The sequence below is a fragment of the Dreissena polymorpha genome, chromosome 7 (genome assembly GCF_020536995.1).
Source record: "Dreissena polymorpha isolate Duluth1 chromosome 7, UMN_Dpol_1.0, whole genome shotgun sequence".
In the NCBI taxonomy this organism is placed as follows: domain Eukaryota; kingdom Metazoa; phylum Mollusca; class Bivalvia; order Myida; family Dreissenidae; genus Dreissena; species Dreissena polymorpha.
The window spans coordinates 49173931-49196670 of NC_068361.1; the positions used below are offsets into that span (position 1 = coordinate 49173931).

The window sequence follows — 22740 nt, forward strand, 5'->3', positions numbered from 1 at the left end:
TAACAAAAGGAATTAATCGCGACTTTACAAAATTAATTACATATATTGTATATTCGTTGTGCGCTTTTTATGCTCAATGGGTACACCTACCCTAAAAAAAAATGTAAATATACTTTGTGGCATAGTTTCACCTACCTTAAAGCAACATATATGTATTTTTATTGTTATATACAAAACATATTATGTTGACGATGGGAGTAAAAAGGAAATTACTACAAAAAGTATTGTCTGTCTGTCTAGGAAAACTAACACTTTGACACATTAAATTAATTTAATTTAATTGGTTTGATTTGATTGTTTGCATCAATCTTTAAATCGTGTTAGCCTTTGTATTCCGGTGTTTAATTGCCCCCTTTGTTCTGCACAAGCCGATTATCTCGTTTTGATCAGATATTGTCCCTACTTAACTAACAGCAAAGTGTCATAAACTACAGCAGGGACCTATACAAACAATAGGTCCCTGACCACAGGTGGTATATGAAAGTCTGGTCATTAAACACAATTGATGGTACCACCATGTCTTCTCTTACTAGTAGTATTGAGCGGTTATTTGGGGTTGAGTAATATACCGCCAAAGTTCAACTGTTCAATTAGATATGCTACATATCGTAAAAAAATATAATAATTTGTCCAGTATATATCAACAGAAAATGTACGCTTTGAAGATACTAGCCTGTTTGCCGGTAATTTATAACAAAACGTATTTAATAAAGGGTAAATGTACATATAATCATTAAACGTATTTAGCGGGTACCGGTTAATGAAAACTACGTCATTCCGTTTGAAGATTGAATGTTACGGCCATGCACAAACGACATCATGAAAACAAGAAATTACGTATGACTACCGGGGTAAATAATATTTACGAAAAATAAAAAAACAATGTATATATATATTATAAAATGTAAGATATTTGTCACTCATATACACGTGTAAAGGAATTTCAATATACATGAATTCACAGGTTAATTTGCATCATGTGAAGTTGTGTTTTTCAGTTGTATATTACGATTTATCTATAGTGTTATTCACCTTAAAAACAAATCATCCAATTTAAAAGAAAATGATCATAACATTTAAATACTGTCATGCACTTCGCTTTTAATAGGGCTTTGTTGTACCGGTATGTCAGATTTTAATGCACCCCTTTTCTTTCACTCATTTTTTTGTATCACACTTTCATACTCATACAATTGATAATTATAATTATATAATGGGATGCTTTATTATTTTTTGTAATTTTTGAAGTCCTCCTGCAAGAAATACAACGGCTAATGCATAGCTTTGTTTTGTGAAATTGTCGGTGTTTAGTCTTCAGACCACCTAGCTTTACCTTGATGCTAATGACTAACGAGTATATATTTTTTATAGATAAGAATACATGTATTAATTAAACAATATTGACATTAAAAATGCAATATCTTTAATAGTATTTAGGTGTTATGATGTTGTTGTTAATGTTTTTGATATATTGACTAAACACGTGCCGTTATCTATATGACATAGTGTTTATCGTAACTGTACCCAGTGCTTTTGCCTACCAGCGCATCGCGCATGCGCGAAAATTCGGAATCAAAACAATAACAATGAATTGGTCTATTAAGCTAAAGGATGGAACGTACCGTTAAAGCGCCAGGTAAGCAGGTAATTTATTTATTAACTAAGCTTAGTAAGTAAATTGGTGTACGGTATCATTTAATAGTCTACTATTTAACTGTCTTTGTTAAGCAGATAAAGAAATTATCTCCCTTGAAGTTGACATAAAGATAAAACAATGAAATAAATAAACGATAAAGAATCCGTTACTGGAAAAGCAATACGGAACAACAATAAACATATAATACATTGTTAATGGTTGTCATTTGTCAACTTGGGAAGATCAGGAGGCATTGGGTTGGACATATAATGCGACAAGAATACATGTAGCCTGCAACCCGGGTGAGTCGCGGTACTTAATAAATATTCATTTGCGTCTAGAAACCATCTTCAAATATCAGATAAAAAATTTATAAGACAAACATATCTGACTTAACTTCATTGGAAAATAGCCTTTTTATGACGAAAATCCTTCAATTTTAACTGCGGCATCAACAAAAACAACACCACTGTCCGCCATTTTTGTTTATTTTCCCTCCCGGTTGACTCGCGGTAAATAGGTTAAACGACACTTATATAAAATTTAACATGAATAAACATAAAGATCTGACATACCATTCAAAGTAACAATCAATAACGTATATAACAATTAGAACATATGGAATTTAAGACATCAAATAAAATAAATATCACAGGTATATTCAAGCAGTGTCTAATTTTAATTCTCAATATTCAAATAACTGTTCTTGTTCATTCATTCTTCTGCTTAAGAGCCTGACCTATCAAAATAATTTTAAAAAATCGGTGGTGTGTAACCCCTTCACAAAGAGAATAATATATTGGTAGTGTCTGACCTAAGCAACCGCAAGCAGACGAACTTAAAAAGTGAAAAAGTTGAAAGGGAAATTTCATTTTAACATGGATTTTTACATAAATTTGGTTTAAAATGATGTTTTAAATCGTTTTTGGGTAGTTACTTACCAAAAATCTATTCATACTGGCAGCAAAAGATGTTTTCTGTCAGATTTCAAAGGTAGGTCACGCAGGTTTGTTTATAGTCCAGTCATCCTATGAAAAAAAAGCACCTAACCATCAACTAATTGCAACAGAAACGGTTTCACGTGTAAAATCATCTATGGCGTATAACAGATGACAGAAAAAAAGTCTAGCGAAATATTTCCAGGGCAAACCTGTTAAAACTTCATTTTATTTATGTCCCTCGCGGACGCTTTTTTAAATAAAGTATATTTTCCATTTTCTATTCAAATAACACATTTCGGGCCAACCACCCGACAAAAACAGTATTCAGTAATACATCAGTTATGAAAACAGTATTATTTTTCTATTTTCTAAGTGTATCATGAAGTTTCTTAGCATATTTTCTCATGTAAATAGTGCATTTATAGGGGTAAACTTACCCCACCCACCCATTAAATACATGTTACTATTAAATCATGCCAATATATTACGGCATGTTGAAATAAAATTAAACTAAGATTGGTTGCATTGTCATTAGCTTAAAATAACGCATAACTTAAGTATTATAATGTTAACACTTAAAATCAAAACACTTCTATTATACCATATTTTACATTCTAGTATAATACAAAGATAACCTGTACGTCTCAAAACTGCTCAAAACTGCATGCACATATAATGATTTTTCTTCTCCATGTGGAGCTTATATCATATCTATAAGCTTAACCTCTTCTTTCATTTGTACTGCTAAGCCAATCTGTAGAGGAGGAATCAACACCTTTGGTCTTACTGCTTGGAAAATGGCCTGTCCAATAGAGGCAATCTTAACATCTGCTTTTTTATCGCTGAAAATTTCTCTAAGAATTGTTTTTAGACTACCCGGAATGTATTCAATATTTTCCTGTGTAGACATAAGATCAGCAGAGTCAGGGTAAGACAATTTTGTTGCTTTAATATCCTTCATATCAGTTAGCAATAGTTGTGCTGCTGTTTTTATTATTTCAATTTTATAAGCATCAGAATCGCTACTAGACTTTTGGTAAAATGAATGAAGAATTGATGATGCAGTGTTTCTAAATGTGATTACATTCTGCTTTCCATTTAATTCTGTGATGACAATAGAGGACCCAAAATGCTCTAGTAATCTCTTCTTCATATGAGTTGATGTATAGGAGAGTTCTCCACATAGTTCTACTTTTTTGTCAACAAGGTCTTTTAGTGTTATTTGTTCGTCATCATTTTCAATCAGGAACTTTGCTATTTCCTGGAAAGCAAATTCCTGTGCCATGTTCACTGGTCTTCCACACTTCTTTCCTTTTTCATTGCCTGACTGTGGTATATTTGTACCTGTCCTAAAATTTACGCTGCATGACGGATGGTATATAGCAACAGCAGCCGCTAAGTCATGTATTGTTTCCAATCTGCTTTTAATATCTAAACCCTATTTGTCATCCCTATCGATACATATTTGTTCTATGTTCTTTTTAAATTCAACTGTTCTAACAGGGTATACATTATAGCCTCGTTTTCTTCCAACAAATTTGGCACGTTGAGCACAAAATAGACAATTTGTACTGAAGTTAAATCGTTCAGTGTTAGATCGTAATGGTGGAGATAACACAGTCTGTGTTGGCTTTTTATTTAAGGATAGCTTGATTCGAATTGGGTTACAATAATCTTTCCGACAATGTACATATGAACGGTCTGTCCGGGTAGGGAAGTAATCTTGTCCAAGAGAACTTTGTTGGCAGCATTTATGCTATCACTCCCTTCTGGCTTAACTTAACATGATCTTGGTCATCTGCAAGTGATTGACATCATATCAGGCAGGTATTGCTGAAAGAATATATGAATACATGCTGTTTCAACCATTAGGCAGAACAATCTTTTGTGACATTCCCAATTGTGACAAAAGGAGCATTTGCTCATAACAAGCAATTTCTTGATTTGACACAATGGATTTTAAAGCCGTCTGCTGCAGATGCATTCAAAAGCGTTTAGTTGAATGAAGGGTTTATATTTTCATACATATTGTGTATTTCAGAATGCAAGTAAATGCATTGTTGAACTTTATGTTTATAAAAAAGCTATTTTTAAGAAACAACAATTATCGATATTCACGCAATATTGTGTTTATTTTTTTTCAGAAATAACAATAGTTGATATTCACGCAATGTTATTTTTGTACTATGTACAAATGTTCACAGTTCCAGTATGAATCCTGTAGTAAATTTTGTTTTGCACTCATTAATAGTTTGACTGTACTGTGGGGTTAATTTATTAATATGTTTGTCATTGATGCTTTTGAAAAATGAATTATTTAATTTTGCCTTCAACTGCAAGCTGTAAATGTTGAGTATTTACTAGCGTTGCATGTAGAATAAATGGCTATTACCTTTCCGATGCAGCTACAGCAGGTTTGGTGCTGATCAGATTGTTTGGCAGTTCCATGTTAGCATCTGTAATAGATGAAACAAATTAAAGTCTCTATAACGCTCAAAATCAACCAAAATTTCGTAAAGTCTTTCTTGAAATAAAATTAACACCTAAACAATCTGTGTTCCTTATAGCAATAGCCACGATTTCAACGCAAGATGTGGTATGATAACATAGAGTTTTGTAGATACAAGATACTCGTTTTTTTTTATTTGTGACACAATAAACTCCATTTTAATATATATTCATAATACACACGAACACCATGTTAGTGTTCATGTGTCGTATGAATAGATATCGTTGAATTTAAAATGGAAAAAACAACGAGCATTTTGTATCTACAAACATCTATTTTACCAGACCAAATCTGGCGTTGAATTATCGGCAATTGCCATAAGGAGCACTGACGTTTAATTGGTTAAATTTATTTAGCGAAATATTGTATGAAATTTTCGTTGATTTTAAGTAGTAATATTACTTTACATATATTGAGAAAATAGAGGAAACAGAAATGGAAAAATTAAACTTAAGTTTGATCAAAGCTGTACTTATTGGCAGATTTTTTTTTAACACACTATCTTTTGTTTATATAAATTTACATTATCTTGTAGCATTTTGTCATGGCATATGAATCATTAATAAAAACACTTTTAAATAAATATATATTTATACCTTTTTTCAAAATTCTAAACCCACACCTTTGACATTGTTGATTGTTGATCTAACATCTGTAATAAATCAAACACATGTATTCAAGAAAATAACAGTTTGATATGTGTGTAAGAGAACAACTTATTTATTATTAACAGCTTTTGATTTTCTGTTGTAATAATACTGAATGAAAGATTTATAGCTTAACTCAATATTTCGGATTATATTTTTTATAGTTTAGAATTGTAAATTTAAGACCATAACTTATTATTTCTATTTTATATATGATAATTATTAATCATGAAATCATTAAAATGATTCAAATATGTGGAAAATTGAAAGCTTTTTTAACATTAGGTAAGAACATTCTCAACAGTTTCAATCAGTAGAATATCTTAAGAAGTTTAAAGGGAAAAAGAAGTAATACGAAAACGTCATGGTACAAATGGCGAAAACAAAAACGTTAAGGTACAAATGGCCTTCCGTAGTTTAAAAAAATATTAAAATCTCGATCTTTTCTCTTATTTTTCATATTTGTTTGTGTGTTTCAAGCATTCCTTAGATGCATACATATGTATATTTGTGTAAAATGTGTGTTTGCTGCTGACTTTATTGCATATTTTGAAGAAAACTTTAAGTCCCTGCATCATCCACGAAAACTAATTACAAAGTGGTACGTAGTCTATTACGTAGGCAACCTTCTATGACTGACGCATTTGTTAGGAGAAAACCATTAATTTCCAAGATGAAAAGAATAATATTCAACAAAGACATCTTAACTTACCTCCAAAAATGACTTAAATCTAGGATCTTTCATCAAAAGCAGACGATCACATCATATCGCGCGAACGCTTGTATTCCGTGCATCTGATCATTTTATCTTCTACGGTGGTGATTTAGGGCCATGAAAATCTGTCATATTAAAAGTCATTTTTCGGTAGTTTGCCCTGGCTAGACTTTGCTAGACTTTTGATATGTTGAAGAGGTGATATTTATCTACAATATTATCGAAAAATTATTTCTGTTGCAATTAGTTGTGGGTACAATTACAGATTGACTGGACAAACACACATGAACAGGTTATACGTGGATTACAGTGCAATGTCCGAACCGAAATTTTTCTAAAAGTCTGATTTGCATGATGTTCGTTGACAGAATAGTAATTATATTCAAGTTGTAGGCGTGTCAAAAAGTTAATATTCAGTAAGTTGGTATGTAGTGAAAATGTATATAAACTTCTTTAACCTGAAATCGGACGGTGTGTGTCTATTTCAATAATTATTTATTTTGTTGCCACAACAATAATAAACGTAATTGGAGCATATGTGTTTCACGTGATGACACATAGTATTAAAGTAAGTTTGTGTATAAACATAAGCTAGCGTGTGTTGCGCAGGGTAAGTATACCGATTGAGACAGCACCTTGTACGTAGTGAAGGGATTGAAATATGAGACAGCGCGTAGTCAATATTTTCCTGTGTAGACATAAGATCAGCAGAGTCAGGGTAAGACAATTTTGTTGCTTTAATATCCTTCATATCAGTTAGCAATAGTTGTGCTGCTGTTTTTATTATTTCAATTTTATAAGCATCAGAATCGCTACTAGACTTTTGGTAAAATGAATGAAGAATTGATGATGCAGTGTTTCTAAATGTGATTACATTCTGCTTTCCATTTAATTCTGTGATGACAATAGAGGACCCAAAATGCTCTAGTAATCTCTTCTTCATATGAGTTGATGTATAGGAGAGTTCTCCACATAGTTCTACTTTTTTGTCAACAAGGTCTTTTAGTGTTATTTGTTCGTCATCATTTTCAATCAGGAACTTTGCTATTTCCTGGAAAGCAAATTCCTGTGCCATGTTCACTGGTCTTCCACACTTCTTTCCTTTTTCATTGCCTGACTGTGGTATATTTGTACCTGTCCTAAAATTTACGCTGCATGACGGATGGTATATAGCAACAGCAGCCGCTAAGTCATGTATTGTTTCCAATCTGCTTTTAATATCTAAACCCTATTTGTCATCCCTATCGATACATATTTGTTCTATGTTCTTTTTAAATTCAACTGTTCTAACAGGGTATACATTATAGCCTCGTTTTCTTCCAACAAATTTGGCACGTTGAGCACAAAATAGACAATTTGTACTGAAGTTAAATCGTTCAGTGTTAGATCGTAATGGTGGAGATAACACAGTCTGTGTTGGCTTTTTATTTAAGGATAGCTTGATTCGAATTGGGTTACAATAATCTTTCCGACAATGTACATATGAACGGTCTGTCCGGGTAGGGAAGTAATCTTGTCCAAGAGAACTTTGTTGGCAGCATTTATGCTATCACTCCCTTCTGGCGTAACTTAACATGATCTTGGTCATCTGCAAGTGATTGACATCATATCAGGCAGGTATTGCTGAAAGAATATATGAATACATGCTGTTTCAACCATTAGGCAGAACAATCTTTTGTGACATTCCCAATTGTGACAAAAGGAGCATTTGCTCATAACAAGCAATTTCTTGATTTGACACAATGGATTTTAAAGCCGTCTGCTGCAGATGCATTCAAAAGCGTTTAGTTGAATGAAGGGTTTATATTTTCATACATATTGTGTATTTCAGAATGCAAGTAAATGCATTGTTGAACTTTATGTTTATAAAAAAGCTATTTTTAAGAAACAACAATTATCGATATTCACGCAATATTGTGTTTATTTTTTTTCAGAAATAACAATAGTTGATATTCACGCAATGTTATTTTTGTACTATGTACAAATGTTCACAGTTCCAGTATGAATCCTGTAGTAAATTTTGTTTTGCACTCATTAATAGTTTGACTGTACTGTGGGGTTAATTTATTAATATGTTTGTCATTGATGCTTTTGAAAAATGAATTATTTAATTTTGCCTTCAACTGCAAGCTGTAAATGTTGAGTATTTACTAGCGTTGCATGTAGAATAAATGGCTATTACCTTTCCGATGCAGCTACAGCAGGTTTGGTGCTGATCAGATTGTTTGGCAGTTCCATGTTAGCATCTGTAATAGATGAAACAAATTAAAGTCTCTATAACGCTCAAAATCAACCAAAATTTCGTAAAGTCTTTCTTGAAATAAAATTAACACCTAAACAATCTGTGTTCCTTATAGCAATAGCCACGATTTCAACGCAAGATGTGGTATGATAACATAGAGTTTTGTAGATACAAGATACTCGTTTTTTTTTATTTGTGACACAATAAACTCCATTTTAATATATATTCATAATACACACGAACACCATGTTAGTGTTCATGTGTCGTATGAATAGATATCGTTGAATTTAAAATGGAAAAAACAACGAGCATTTTGTATCTACAAACATCTATTTTACCAGACCAAATCTGGCGTTGAATTATCGGCAATTGCCATAAGGAGCACTGACGTTTAATTGGTTAAATTTATTTAGCGAAATATTGTATGAAATTTTCGTTGATTTTAAGTAGTAATATTACTTTACATATATTGAGAAAATAGAGGAAACAGAAATGGAAAAATTAAACTTAAGTTTGATCAAAGCTGTACTTATTGGCAGATTTTTTTTTAACACACTATCTTTTGTTTATATAAATTTACATTATCTTGTAGCATTTTGTCATGGCATATGAATCATTAATAAAAACACTTTTAAATAAATATATATTTATACCTTTTTTCAAAATTCTAAACCCACACCTTTGACATTGTTGATTGTTGATCTAACATCTGTAATAAATCAAACACATGTATTCAAGAAAATAACAGTTTGATATGTGTGTAAGAGAACAACTTATTTATTATTAACAGCTTTTGATTTTCTGTTGTAATAATACTGAATGAAAGATTTATAGCTTAACTCAATATTTCGGATTATATTTTTTATAGTTTAGAATTGTAAATTTAAGACCATAACTTATTATTTCTATTTTATATATGATAATTATTAATCATGAAATCATTAAAATGATTCAAATATGTGGAAAATTGAAAGCTTTTTTAACATTAGGTAAGAACATTCTCAACAGTTTCAATCAGTAGAATATCTTAAGAAGTTTAAAGGGAAAAAGAAGTAATACGAAAACGTCATGGTACAAATGGCGAAAACAAAAACGTTAAGGTACAAATGGCCTTCCGTAGTTTAAAAAAATATTAAAATCTCGATCTTTTCTCTTATTTTTCATATTTGTTTGTGTGTTTCAAGCATTCCTTAGATGCATACATATGTATATTTGTGTAAAATGTGTGTTTGCTGCTGACTTTATTGCATATTTTGAAGAAAACTTTAAGTCCCTGCATCATCCACGAAAACTAATTACAAAGTGGTACGTAGTCTATTACGTAGGCAACCTTCTATGACTGACGCATTTGTTAGGAGAAAACCATTAATTTCCAAGATGAAAAGAATAATATTCAACAAAGACATCTTAACTTACCTCCAAAAATGACTTAAATCTAGGATCTTTCATCAAAAGCAGACGATCACATCATATCGCGCGAACGCTTGTATTCCGTGCATCTGATCATTTTATCTTCTACGGTGGTGATTTAGGGCCATGAAAATCTGTCATATTAAAAGTCATTTTTCGGTAGTTTGCCCTGGCTAGACTTTGCTAGACTTTTGATATGTTGAAGAGGTGATATTTATCTACAATATTATCGAAAAATTATTTCTGTTGCAATTAGTTGTGGGTACAATTACAGATTGACTGGACAATTACAAACACAATCCAGAGGGCACTAATAAAATACCGCGAGTCAAAACGACCCGCGACTCAACCGGGTTTGAGTATATGATAGTAATGGGATGAAATGGTAGTGGAGTGGTGTGACATTACTGTTGTTTAAAACTTTGAAGGATTATGTTTAAGAATTTGCACACTTCTTTAAGTTGTGTTGTTGAAGTTGTTGATAGAACTGTTTTAAGAGTAAGGTTTGAAGTTGGTGTGTTGAATACACTTAAATACTGTTCTCTTTGTGTTTGAAGGTAGGGACAAAATAAAATGTAGTGTTCTTCACTTCCAACCTGGTCATTTGTACATTTTGTGCATTTTCTTTCAGCATATGGGGTGCCATCGTATCTACCTGTTTCGACTGGGAGGTTATGGTTAGCTGTTCTGATTTTGAACAGGCTACTTCGCTCACGCTGAGGCAAAAGTGTAAGGTATTTTTCCAGTTCAAGGTTCTCTTTGAATATTCTATATGTTCTGGTTTTGTTTGAGGTAGTGAGACTGTTTTGCCATGTAGCTTTATATTGCTCTATTAATTTGTTTTTAATGATTTTATTTGTTTTTATAGTAGTATTCAATTGGTGTTGGTTGTGCCATAAGTCTATAAAACCTGTTGCATTGAGAATTTCTTTTATTTTATTTATCCATTTGAAGTTATTGTCAGGGAGAATCATCATATAGTTATATATCTGCGCTGCAAACTTATTTTGTTTCCCGTTAAGTATTCTAGTCCAGAAAGATATCATTTTTGCTTGAATTGTAATTGATATTGGGTACCTTCCAAGCTCTCCGTGTAAGAAAGATATAGGTGTTGAAGTTTTAGCATATGTGATTTTTCTTAAAAATTTATTGTGGATTCTTTCAAGTATATCAATGTTTTCGTATCCAAATATTTCAGATCCGTAGGTCAGAATAGGGAGCACAGTGTGGTCAAAGAGCTTTATAATGAGGTCGATTGGGAGGCTGGCATTGTTTGCCCTTGTGAAAAGTAAGTGCATGGCTTTGGTTGCTTGTTCTGCTATATGTTTGCGTGCTTTAAGAAATGATCCATTGCTTGAGAAAGTGAGACCAAGATAATGATAGTTGTCTGTTATCTCAATAGGTGTATTACCAATGTAAAAATTGAAGTTTTGTAATTGTCTTGCTCCGAATATTATTATTTTAGTTTTGTTATAATTAATATTAAGGTGCCAGTTGTTGCAATATTCATGGAAAGTGTTAAGGCTATTCTGGAAGTCATTTTGGCAATCGGAAAGTAATATAGTGTCATTAGCATAGAGTAAAATAAGGAGTTTAAGCCACAATGTTAGGTCTAAGGGGTCGTTTAACTCTACACCGACAGAACCATTCAGATTTAAAGATGATTGCATATCATTCAGGAACAAAGAAAACAGAAGTGGGGAAAGGTTTTCTCCTTGTCTGACTCCAATTTCTGAAATAAATGTAGGAGAGACAGTGCCATTGTGTGAGATACAGGATTTAATATTACTATACATGCTAAAAATGATGTTAAAAAATTTACCGTTTATTGAGGTTTTTAGAAGCTTGTGCAAGAGGCCTACTCTCCATACCTTATCGAACGCCTGCGAGAAATCAATAAATGCACAATAGAGTTTTTGTTTCCGTTTTTTTAGTATTTCTATTAAAGAGTGTAGTGTAAAAATATGGTCGCTGCAAGAATAACCTTTTCTGAATCCTGCTTGGTTTTCATCTAGAAGATTGTTGTTTTCCAAGAATTGAGTTAATCTTTGATTTAGTACAGAGGTGAACAGTTTTCCAAGACAGCTTAATATTGTTATTGGTCGATAGTTATCGGGATCTTTAGAGTCACCTTTGTTTTTGAAAATTGGGATGATAGTACCTTCAAGCCATGTTTGGGGAATAATTCCAGTATCAATAATACAGTTAAACAGTTTGCAATAAAGGGGTAGTAGGATTTCTTTGGTTGATTTAATATATTCATTAAGAATGTTATCTGAAGGGCTTGAGGCTTTAGAGTTTTTTAGGTTATTTATGCATTTAATTATTTCATGTTCAGTGAGTGGCGCGTTTAGGTACATATTTGAGTCATTCGTGGTGTGTATATCATTTTCGAAACGGTCATCATCAATTGTATTTGTATTTATGATCTTGAAATGCTCGTAGAATTCATCAATGGAGGGTGCCTTATTTAGTTTGGTTTTAGGTTTCAATGAGTTCAAAAATTTCCAGTAATTTTTTGGGTTTGTTTCATTTAATGCTCTAAGTTTGGAAGAAGTGTTTTCATTATGTTTATTAATGAATATATTCATTGTTCTTTTGTATTGCTTACTTGCGTTTTTTAATCTTAATTTGTTCTCATTATTTTTATTTTTTGTATATTCGTCTTTAGCATTATGGTAGTTTTGTCTTGCTTGAAAACATTTTGGTCCGAACCAGGGTTTGTTGTTTGGCCTATTTACTATATGCTTGTTTCTAAATTTTTCAGGGAACGTTTGAAGTGCTGTGTTGTGAAAAATGGACTGTAGTTCGCTGGTTATAAATTCAACTGTTTCCTTGGATTGAGGGTAGGTGTTAAGTTGTGATATTAGATTGTTTATGTCTGCCATATTTATGTTTTGCTTAAAATTGTTTTCCATGCCTTGTTTCCAGGCAGGATGATGAAAGGCTAATTTAGTGTCTTGTTTTGGCATTTGGTTGTTCAATATTCTAAAGGTCCATGTAAGAGCGCTGTGTCCATCAGAGAATAAGGGATCTGTTTCAATAATCTCAAATGAGGTAATGTTTGTGAAGCAATCGGCTGTTGCAATGACATAATCAATGACAGACTTATCTCGAAAAGTGAGGGCACCTGAATTTTTATCTGTGTATAGTCTACCATTGAGGAAAAAAATGTTACAGTTTTTACAGATATCGAGCATTCGGAACCCATGCATATTTGTTTTTTTGTCTAGGGAAACCCTTGTGAGTGGAATTGAAAGATTTTCCAGGATAACACATTTATCAAGTTGTTGTTGAATTTCTTCGTCAATATCAAACAGGTTGTTAAGGTGTGGGTCAGAGCGTGTAAAATCCTTCATTGAACCTGTTCGAGCATTTGTATCGCCAGCTATGCAAACATATTTAAAGTTACTGCATTTGTCATTGATTTCATTTTCCAAAACGTTAAACAATTCTTCATTAAAAAACCTTGAATTTTCTGGTGGTAAATACAGTGCACCTAGTAAGATATCTTCATCTAAATTGAATAAGCTTTTGGATATAGAAACCCAGAGTATGTATTCCGAGTTATTTGGGACAGCGTGAACATATTGGCTAATATTGTCTTTTATATATATACCAATGCCTCCTGATTTTCTTCTATAATTTTGCATCCTGTGTTTGGATATTAAATGGAAGCCATTAAGATCAACAATGTCATATTCATCAAGATGTGTTTCTGAAATGCAAAACAAGTCATACATATTTACAAAGTCAACAAATTCAGGGTAATTTAAACGTTTTTTTAGGCCACTTACATTCAGACAACATAATTTTAAGTTTGTTTCTGATTTCAGGTTACGCAGAGCGCCTCTCCCCCCTTGGGCCTATTTGTGAGAGTTTGAGGGATTTGCACAGCTCGTGTTCAGGGGATCCAAATGAACATCGTTTTCATTAGTGTTTGTGTGAGCAGTTTGGAGAGTTCTGGAATTAACACCTGCTGCAGATCGATCAGTGTTTGTTTGGGTGTTCTTTGACTTTGATGTCCATGGGCGCTGGAAAGCGGATTCCCCCGAGGCAGACGATCTTTGGTTTATCGGGGCGTGTGTGCGTCTTCTTGCTGGAGCAGGAGATTCAGATTGAGGACGCCTGGAAATGTGTGTATGTCCATTTGACGAGGAGGTTATTTTGTTGGTGTGGATTTGCTGGACTGTTGGATTTGGGGCTCCTTCATAGTGCTCTGTGTATTGTGGATTTGACTGTGCTGCGTGACTTGTGGAGTGGGCACCTCATCGCCAGAAGCGGGCTTATGGTTCCCTTCAAATTGTTGGGATTTTGAACTAAGTGATTTTGGACTATAGTTGCTGTTTGGAGAATAGTTGTGCTGCGTGGCATGTGGAATGGACGTCTCATTGCCATAAACAGATTTGTGGTTCACTTCGTATTGGTGGGGTTTCAAACTAAGTGATTGGTGACTATAGTTGCCGTTTGGAGAATGGTGGACATTGGTCGTGATTCTGTCGCCATTTAGGACTTGGCTCCAATCAGGGAACATGTCTGCCACGACACGACCATCTGCCACTATCTTTGCTGGGAAGACAATGCTTATTTTGCTCTTTGGATGCATACCACGGAGTCTTTTGAGCTCTGGCCACAGAGTTTTGCGAGCATTTACAATCTCTACAGAAAATAAGTTATACCAGAACGGGAAATATTTTGACCCCAGGGCATGATTTGAGCAAACTGTGTAAAGGACCACCATACGACGTTTCATGCCAAATATTACACCTTTTTGCTTTATCAGTTATGCGATTTTCAAATGTACACATTTTGATGCCGCATTTAATAATATATCAACTGTTAAAAAAGTTGTTTCACCATATTGACACATGAAATGTAGTTGTAATTTTATACACACAAAGCTTAATTACAATTAGACTTAACAATCATTAATATCACTTTTAATTAATACCTATTTATCCTGATATAGCGCGTTTAAGATTTGCACGCTTGACAAATCGGAGCTACCGACTGCATTGAAACTTTACCGTTCGCAATTATTTTCCGCTACCTTTGTGAATAACCTTTGAATGACTGAACTCGACGAACAAAAGAAATATATCCTCTAGCAATACAATGGTTTCAATAGAAAACGTATCACCGTGAAAAGTGTCGATTTGACGTTTCCGACTCAAGATTCGTGAGGAATGTTTGTAAGTACATGTACACACACAATAAAAACAATTAGTTGGTTGGTTTTAGAATGTACTCATGTAATTCATAATACCACCCGGCGTTGTTATAATTCAATTATATTAATTCAATGTGTTCTTTAAATTGTCGCAGTAAGCACAGCAACGCCCCTTCCCAAGCCATACAAGTTAATAGGTGCGTTCTCTAACTCAAACATTGTCATCATGTTCATGCTTTACACGTTCAACTAATTGACCTAAACTAATCTGAAATTAATGATACAGTTTATATTAAAAGTGTGCCTGAAATATTAAACTGTTGTGCATTTCATGTGGGAGCAGTCTAATGGTAGGACGCTGGCGTAGGGATCGAGAGGTCCCGGGTTCGAATCCCGCCCCGACCACTGGAATTTCCTTGAGCAAGAAATTTATCCCACATCTGCTCCTCTCCACCCAGGTGTATAAATGGGTACCTGTGAGAGAAATAAGCCAATGTGCCGTGGCTGCATACTGCGCCAAGATGTTAACGGACGACTTATGACCCAGTGATCGGGGAAAAACTGTAAAGCGTCTTTGAACGCACATCTCGAGTATGAAAAGGGCGCTATATAAATGTGGTATATAAACAAATAAAAAAAACTAGCAATTTCCGATATTTATCGACAGCGTTAATTATATGCCAAAGAGACGGTATATTCCTTGCAAGCCGAAACCAAAGGACCATAAGTATAAAATGATGTCATGCACTTCTTTAAATGTGTACTGTAATATCTACTGATGATTGTTCAGAGCAAAACATTATATGTCAACTGCAAATAAATAAAATGCTTTGACGAAGCTTACTGTCATAGATTATAGTACTTTATCGCCCATTGTTGCTTTTTATGAGTTGCATTTTTGTTTGAATATTTTAAAAACGACAAATTCCAGAACAAGTCCGCGTTAAATTACAGTATAAGCAAACCACTTTAATTAACAATTAATAATTATGTTATAGTGACAAAACAGATTTACACATAAATATTTTGAAAGCTTTCAATGCCAGGCTATTCAATGCCAGGCTATTCAATGCTACACAGGCATTAGGGAATACGTGTTGTTGTTGTCAAAAATGAACTGGGAGGTCGAGACACTATTTTAAGTGTTACGTTCACGGACAAATTAAGTATAGTATAATTTACAACATATATTAATCACTATTTAAATCCGTAATAAAATTTTGAGAGTCAAATCAATATATGCGTTAATATATATTTAACCTATAAATATTCTCATAACTAAGTTGGTTTATTATTTTCCAATATTGGATTTGTTTGAAGCTGTTTCAATACTATCGTTCGATGATCCAATATACTTAAACTATGCATAGCATTTCAGCAAACTGTTCCTTTATTATGTACTGTAGGCTTTTGTTTGATGCCCATGTGTTTGTTGGTATCAGCACGCAATCAGTAGACAGCATGAAATACAATACGTACACCGAGACAATGTGCGCGTCGTTACAGTTTCGAACAATGCAAAAATAGGACCGAAACTGTTTTGTACATGATAGTTTCAGAACGTCACATACACCTTGTTTGCGATAGATCATCATCATCATCAATTATCATCATAATCAATAATCATCAACAACATCATTAAAATCGTTATATCATGATCATTTTCTTCATCAAAAAGTTATACTAATCAAAATCATATTCACCATTTATCGATAATCAACATTCATTGGAAACAAGCATGCGTTGATTCATGCAAATGTACAAAAAGAGTGACATATAGTCAGGTTTTAACTGTAAAGCTACATCATATTTTAACAAGCTGAGTTATATCTTAGTCCGTAAACATGTCTTCGGTGTGTAAAACGAGGATTATTACATAATGGTACATATCGAAACATAGTAAACATAATTTTAATTAAAAACAATCTTATGACATTTAAAGCCGATGGCAGAGTAAATTATATGTGTATATATATATATATTTATTTATATATATATATATATATATATATATATATATATATATATATATATATATATATATATATATATATATATATATATATATATATATATATATTTATTTATATATATATATATATATATATATATATATGCCTTCAGTCATTTCAAGATATTTCTGAAACGACTTAAGCTTTATTTTATTAACAATTGTTTACTGATTAATAAATTTAATGCAAATACAATTCAAATACATGTATTAATTTATCCAGCAAATTTTATAGTTACCTGCACTAACAAATAATATTGTACTTACATAAAACGATGATCAGGAATATATAAAAAAAAAATCGCCCGAATATGAATAAATACTGTAAAACGACCTCCACACTGGTATGTCACACATCAAATGCGCAATGTGAACCAAACCACGTGACATCACAACGTGATCAGTTACTGATCAGATAGGCTTATCTCAAGTTAAAAACGTATCGGGTTACTGCTTCGTGTTAATGACAATACGAATTGACATTGTATACAAGCTTTAGTTAATTAAAGCGCCGAAGGCACTCCAGTTGTTGGCTCTTTGAACGTTTTTAATATTACTTACATTCACCGATCGCCGTGGCCTAGTGGATAAGGCGCCCGCCTTGGGATCGGGAGGTCGTAGGTTCGAGCCCCATGGGGAGCGTTTGTCTAAGGATGGATGTTTGTCATGGCCACGAAACCATTTAGCCATTTAACGTAGGCCACGAAAAATAAAAACACAAAATTAACACATGTTTAATTGTCTACAGTGTCACGTGAGAGTTTGAAAATTTGAAAGAAACATCAACAAAAAGGAAGGAAAATGAAATTTATTTACAATCTCTAATACATGTATTTGTACACAGGATCCACACAAAACCTGCTTATGAGTGCAATGATTAAAAAAGAAATTGAACAACAATATAATTATAATAATAAATGTATTGATATCAACGAGAATAGTAATACATTCTCAATCAAACCATATTTAAAATTATTTAATATTTTTCGCTTGAAATTATATACTTCATTTAATGTATTTCCATTTCATTTTTTATCATTTTCATTTACTGACATTAACGTGTAACTCTCCCAATTGTCACCAATATCGTTATAAACGTACCAACTACTGAAAAGTTTAAGTCGTAAATTAACGTACTTTTTTGCTATAGTTTTAATGGGTCAATACTTTCTCATCGTGTGCATTTTTTTCCGAGTAAAACTGTTCAGCATTAAATACTACATGTACTGAATTGCACGTCTATATTTAGTAACAGCACCTGCTTTTCATGCGTGGAACTTGACAGACGACAGCAACAACTTCGCACTCTTATAAAAACACGTTTTTAGATGCGTACGAAGGGACTTTAGTCAGAAAATATTAACACATGGCTATAAAAAAGCGAAATTAACATGTACTGAAATTAAATTGCTGCCGCGTAGATTTTTAAAGGTTATTGTTTTTACAATTTACTCGCCATGAGGATTCTTCAATTGCTCATCATGTGGTTTTAACTTTTCATAAGTAACTATTGTTAACAATGAAAAGGTGTGAGGATGATGCCCAACATTGTCTTTAATGTACTGTATTGATAACCGTTTTAAATTACGTAAATGGTAAAACTGTAATTATTTGTTAACAAATCTGCGGTAAACGTTGCTTACTTCGTTGACCGACGTTTATCAACAATAATTGTTACCAGTTAACCCCGCCCTTATAAGAATTATCGGAACCGATTGGTCAGCGAAATTTACAGTTTATGAATAGAATGTAACCTGAGAATTTCTCGTGACGCACCTGTGTCAGCATACATGAGTCTGTAATGTGTCTTGAATATTCGATAAGTTCGTCATGGTTTCTCTTATCAGTGGATTATATATTACCCAATGGGGCGTTTATGGCGATAACGCGTTGAAAAAGGTACTTAGTGCTCCTTAAAAGTGTGTGTTCAATTCAGATTTTTATTTACAGGTCATCGCTGAGTCTTAACGACAACATTTTGTGCAGACTTGCCCCTGTGATCTTTCAGGGAAAAATATTTAATTTTTAGCCAAAGTAGGTCAAATTTACATCGGCTGCCTGGGTATTCGCCTACGAAATAACTTTTATCCAAATATACCAGTGCATGGTGGCCAATTATACCTAATTGTGCACTGGATAACAATTTAAAGACAATTCATGACTGGTTGCCCGTAAAAGGACAAGGTTACTCCGCCAAAGAAGTGCGGGTGATTAAAAAGAACTTTCTTACCGCTCCTCGCGCGCTTCGCCGCTTGTATGGCCTCTCTATACGCCACAAGCCGTCGACCCAAACCCCAGAACGGTTTCCGAAGCACGTTAAGCGTACTGAGGACCTCCGTCGTGGGACATTAACTTTATCTTCATATGGCCAACCTGGCCTGTCCTCCTCAACGCTGCCACCTACGCTGCTCCTGTCACTCTTCCGCGATGTAGTGAAAAAAATATCCACCTACGGACAATGACCATTCCGCTTGGCGATCCTTCCAACTTCTGGGAGTCAGCGAAGTCAGCGGGAGAGGACGTCCGGTTCGAGGGATGACTGTACTCGCTTGATAAACAGAGCCGCCCGCAGAAGTTCCTTTATTCGACTCTCCTCAGACGATGTAGTGAAACGCATATGGACAATAACCATTCCGATTGGCCATCCTACGGAGTCTTCAAGAAAATCTTCTACTGACGATTTTTTTTCACAATCGCCGTTTTCTTTTTCACTTTCAACTTAAATCGCCAGCTGACAGATTCAATCGCCATCGGCGATTTTGTCGATCGGAAACGCTAAAATATATTATTCTGACTTTGAAATAAAGTTAGAAAAGTACGTTTTAAATAATTAAATTGTGCAATAAGGTTTTAATTGTTGTAGTGTTTTATTCTCTTGTAAGTCGCATATTTACGGCGTGAAATGTGTGTTATCTATTGCACATGTATTCAAACCACACGCTAATGTTCGTAAATAAAAAATATACTGCGGAAGATCACATCATTTGTGTTCTCAAATTGCTTATTATGAGTTTGTTTTTTCACCATCGAAATGTATAGTATTTTAATATTTGATTAGCACACAGTTTTCTTTCGACACATTGAAAGCCGCGTCATGCGAAACTGGGTCTTATGGCGCTGGCGTAGCTTAAGCCCTGTCTGCGCATGGTTTCATGGTATCATTAGGTATCTCCTAACCTCCTGGGCGATGCAGAGGCTGGACCATAGCTACGCTAGCCGCATATGGCACAAGACCCATTGTCGCATGACGCGGGTTTATAAAAATATATTTGTTCCTTATAAATGGAACATCTTAGCACACTACTTTTCAATAGAAAATTGAAGTCAAACTGTTGTTTATAGCAAACTGGCAAATTTAGGTAGCCTATTCAGATTTTAAAGAATTATTTCCATACCGTCTGGACGAGTACGGCAAACATTTTTGGTTAGATCATGAAACGAGTTTCGTCTTATCAGGACACCATACAATTTCGGTAGTTTTTGTTTCCTCATCTTGAAAGTAATACTGTGTTATCAACGTTTATCGATAGTCCATTATGTCTTCCCCGGACGATTTAGTGGCCGTGTACTAAGTCAAATGCGCGGTATTATTTAAACATATATTACACTCAATATTATCGAAAATGATCAAAACAAGCAGTCTTGTTGTTTTCTGTTGAGTTTTAGCGAATTTAAATAAATACCAATTCAGCGACATCTTCAATACACAGGTTCAATACCAATGTAAAGAGAGTGTCAGTATCAATGCAAATGCATCATCAATAGTAAGTGTCACTACCCCTGCTGACTTTAAAGAGACTTTATCAATACCAATATTAATTGAATATAACCAATATAGTGACATCACAAAACGACATTGTCAGTACCAATGTTTTGACTTTCTCGAGAGTCTGTGCTGTGTACTGGTGCTATGATATATTCAAGAGTTTAGCTGCAGTTTCAATGCAGTGGAATCACCAAGAGGCAGTTTCAGCGCCAATCAATTGCCAATCTGAAGAGACAGTGTAAGTACCAGAATAATGGCATCATCAAGTGGCATTTACAGTGCCAATAAACTCATTCTCAAGAGGCAGTGTTAGAACTAATTAATCAAAATCCTCAAGAAACAACGTAAGGTAGAAATATAGTAACATTTTGAAGCGAGACCGACAGTACCAATGTACTAACATCCTCAAAAAAGAGTCGCAATACGATTTCAGTTAAATACGAAGGAAGCAGTGTCAATCCAATGCTGTATTATTCTCAAAAGGCAGTGTCAGTTCTAATGAAGTTACATCCACAAAAGGCAGCTTATTAATATAGTGGCATCGTCAAAAGACGGTGTCAGTACCATTGCAATGACATCCTCAAGAGGAAAATTCACCACTTTAGTGACATGTACAAGACACGCTGTACCAATGTTGTGACATCGTGAAACAAAAGTACCAATACAGTAGCATCATCACAAATCATGGTCTGTACCACTGTAGTAACATGTTCAAAAAGCAGTGCCAACGAAGTGAGATAATCAAGTGAAAGTGTCAGCACCCATGCAGTGACATGCTCAAGAGTCAGTGTCACAACCAATTTAGTAACATCCACAAGACATTTTTAATAGTCATTGTGTCAAACTGTTGACAATACTCATAAAGGCTTAGTATTTTTTACTAGAGACGTTTATAGAAGAAAAAGCATTGCAACTGATATTTAATAAAATATCATTAATGATATTTGATAAAATGCACCCACGATTAAAATATAAATAAATATTACAAGCACGCCTATACAATAAACTAATAATTATTGAACAGCTGTTGCCCATTATTCTGTGCACGCTTAAACAGCTATATCGAACGATACTGAATTTGGCTAATTGTCAAACTGATACGTTATCTGGTTTAAAGAATTCCCGTCTTCCTATATAAGAAACTCGGTAACCGATACATCGTTCGTGAAATATCGTGATTAATGTAACCGTTCAAATATAGATAAATATTAAAGCACGCCTATACAACACGCCTATACAAAAAACTAATACTTATTGGACAACTGTTGTCCATTATTCTGTGCACGCTCAATCAGCTTTGTCGAGCAATACTGAATACGGCTCAATGCAAAACTGGGATATGTTATCTGGTTAAAAGAATTCAGCCACGTATGCATTCCATGAAAACTAATACTAGATATTTTCTTTCTTCCTATTTAAGAAACACGGTTACCGATACATCGTTCGTAAAATATCATTACTTAATATTAAGGTAACCGCTCAGTTAAAGAGTGAACAGGTCTATTACATGACTCAACCTATTCACAACAGCGGCCATTATGCAAAAAGAATCATTTTATGTGTGAGATCTAATGTAAACGGACATAAGTACAATCTGACTTAATCTCATTTATATGAGCATGCGCGCATCTGCAGTAAATTGCAGACATTAAGAACACAGACAATATGTTGCAACGCATTATTTAATCGGTTA

At 33.8% G+C, this 22740-nt stretch overlaps 1 protein-coding gene and 2 long non-coding RNA genes across 7 annotated transcripts in view; 1 reads left to right on the forward strand and 2 right to left on the reverse strand.

Moving 5' to 3' along the window:
* The window catches only part of LOC127837237 (complement receptor type 2-like), a 346639-nt gene that overhangs the window by 296189 nt on the left and 27710 nt on the right, over positions 1 to 22740 (reverse strand). The window lies entirely within an intron of this gene.
* LOC127837239 (uncharacterized) lies at positions 1596 to 14315 on the forward strand. 5 transcript variants are annotated; one of them, XR_008029187.1, is made up of 5 exons: positions 1596 to 1636; positions 10732 to 10834; positions 11299 to 11388; positions 12868 to 12946; positions 13937 to 14315. It is a non-coding gene; the product is annotated as an uncharacterized LOC127837239 (long non-coding RNA). The 5 variants fall into 5 exon arrangements; XR_008029185.1 differs by having other exon boundaries at positions 10732 to 10829; XR_008029190.1 differs by having other exon boundaries at positions 1599 to 1644.
* Positions 7142 to 10252, reverse strand: LOC127837242 (uncharacterized). Its single transcript, XR_008029192.1, has 4 exons — positions 10107 to 10252; positions 9344 to 9399; positions 8631 to 8694; positions 7142 to 8071 (listed from the first exon to the last, which is right to left on the reverse strand). It is a non-coding gene; the product is annotated as an uncharacterized LOC127837242 (long non-coding RNA).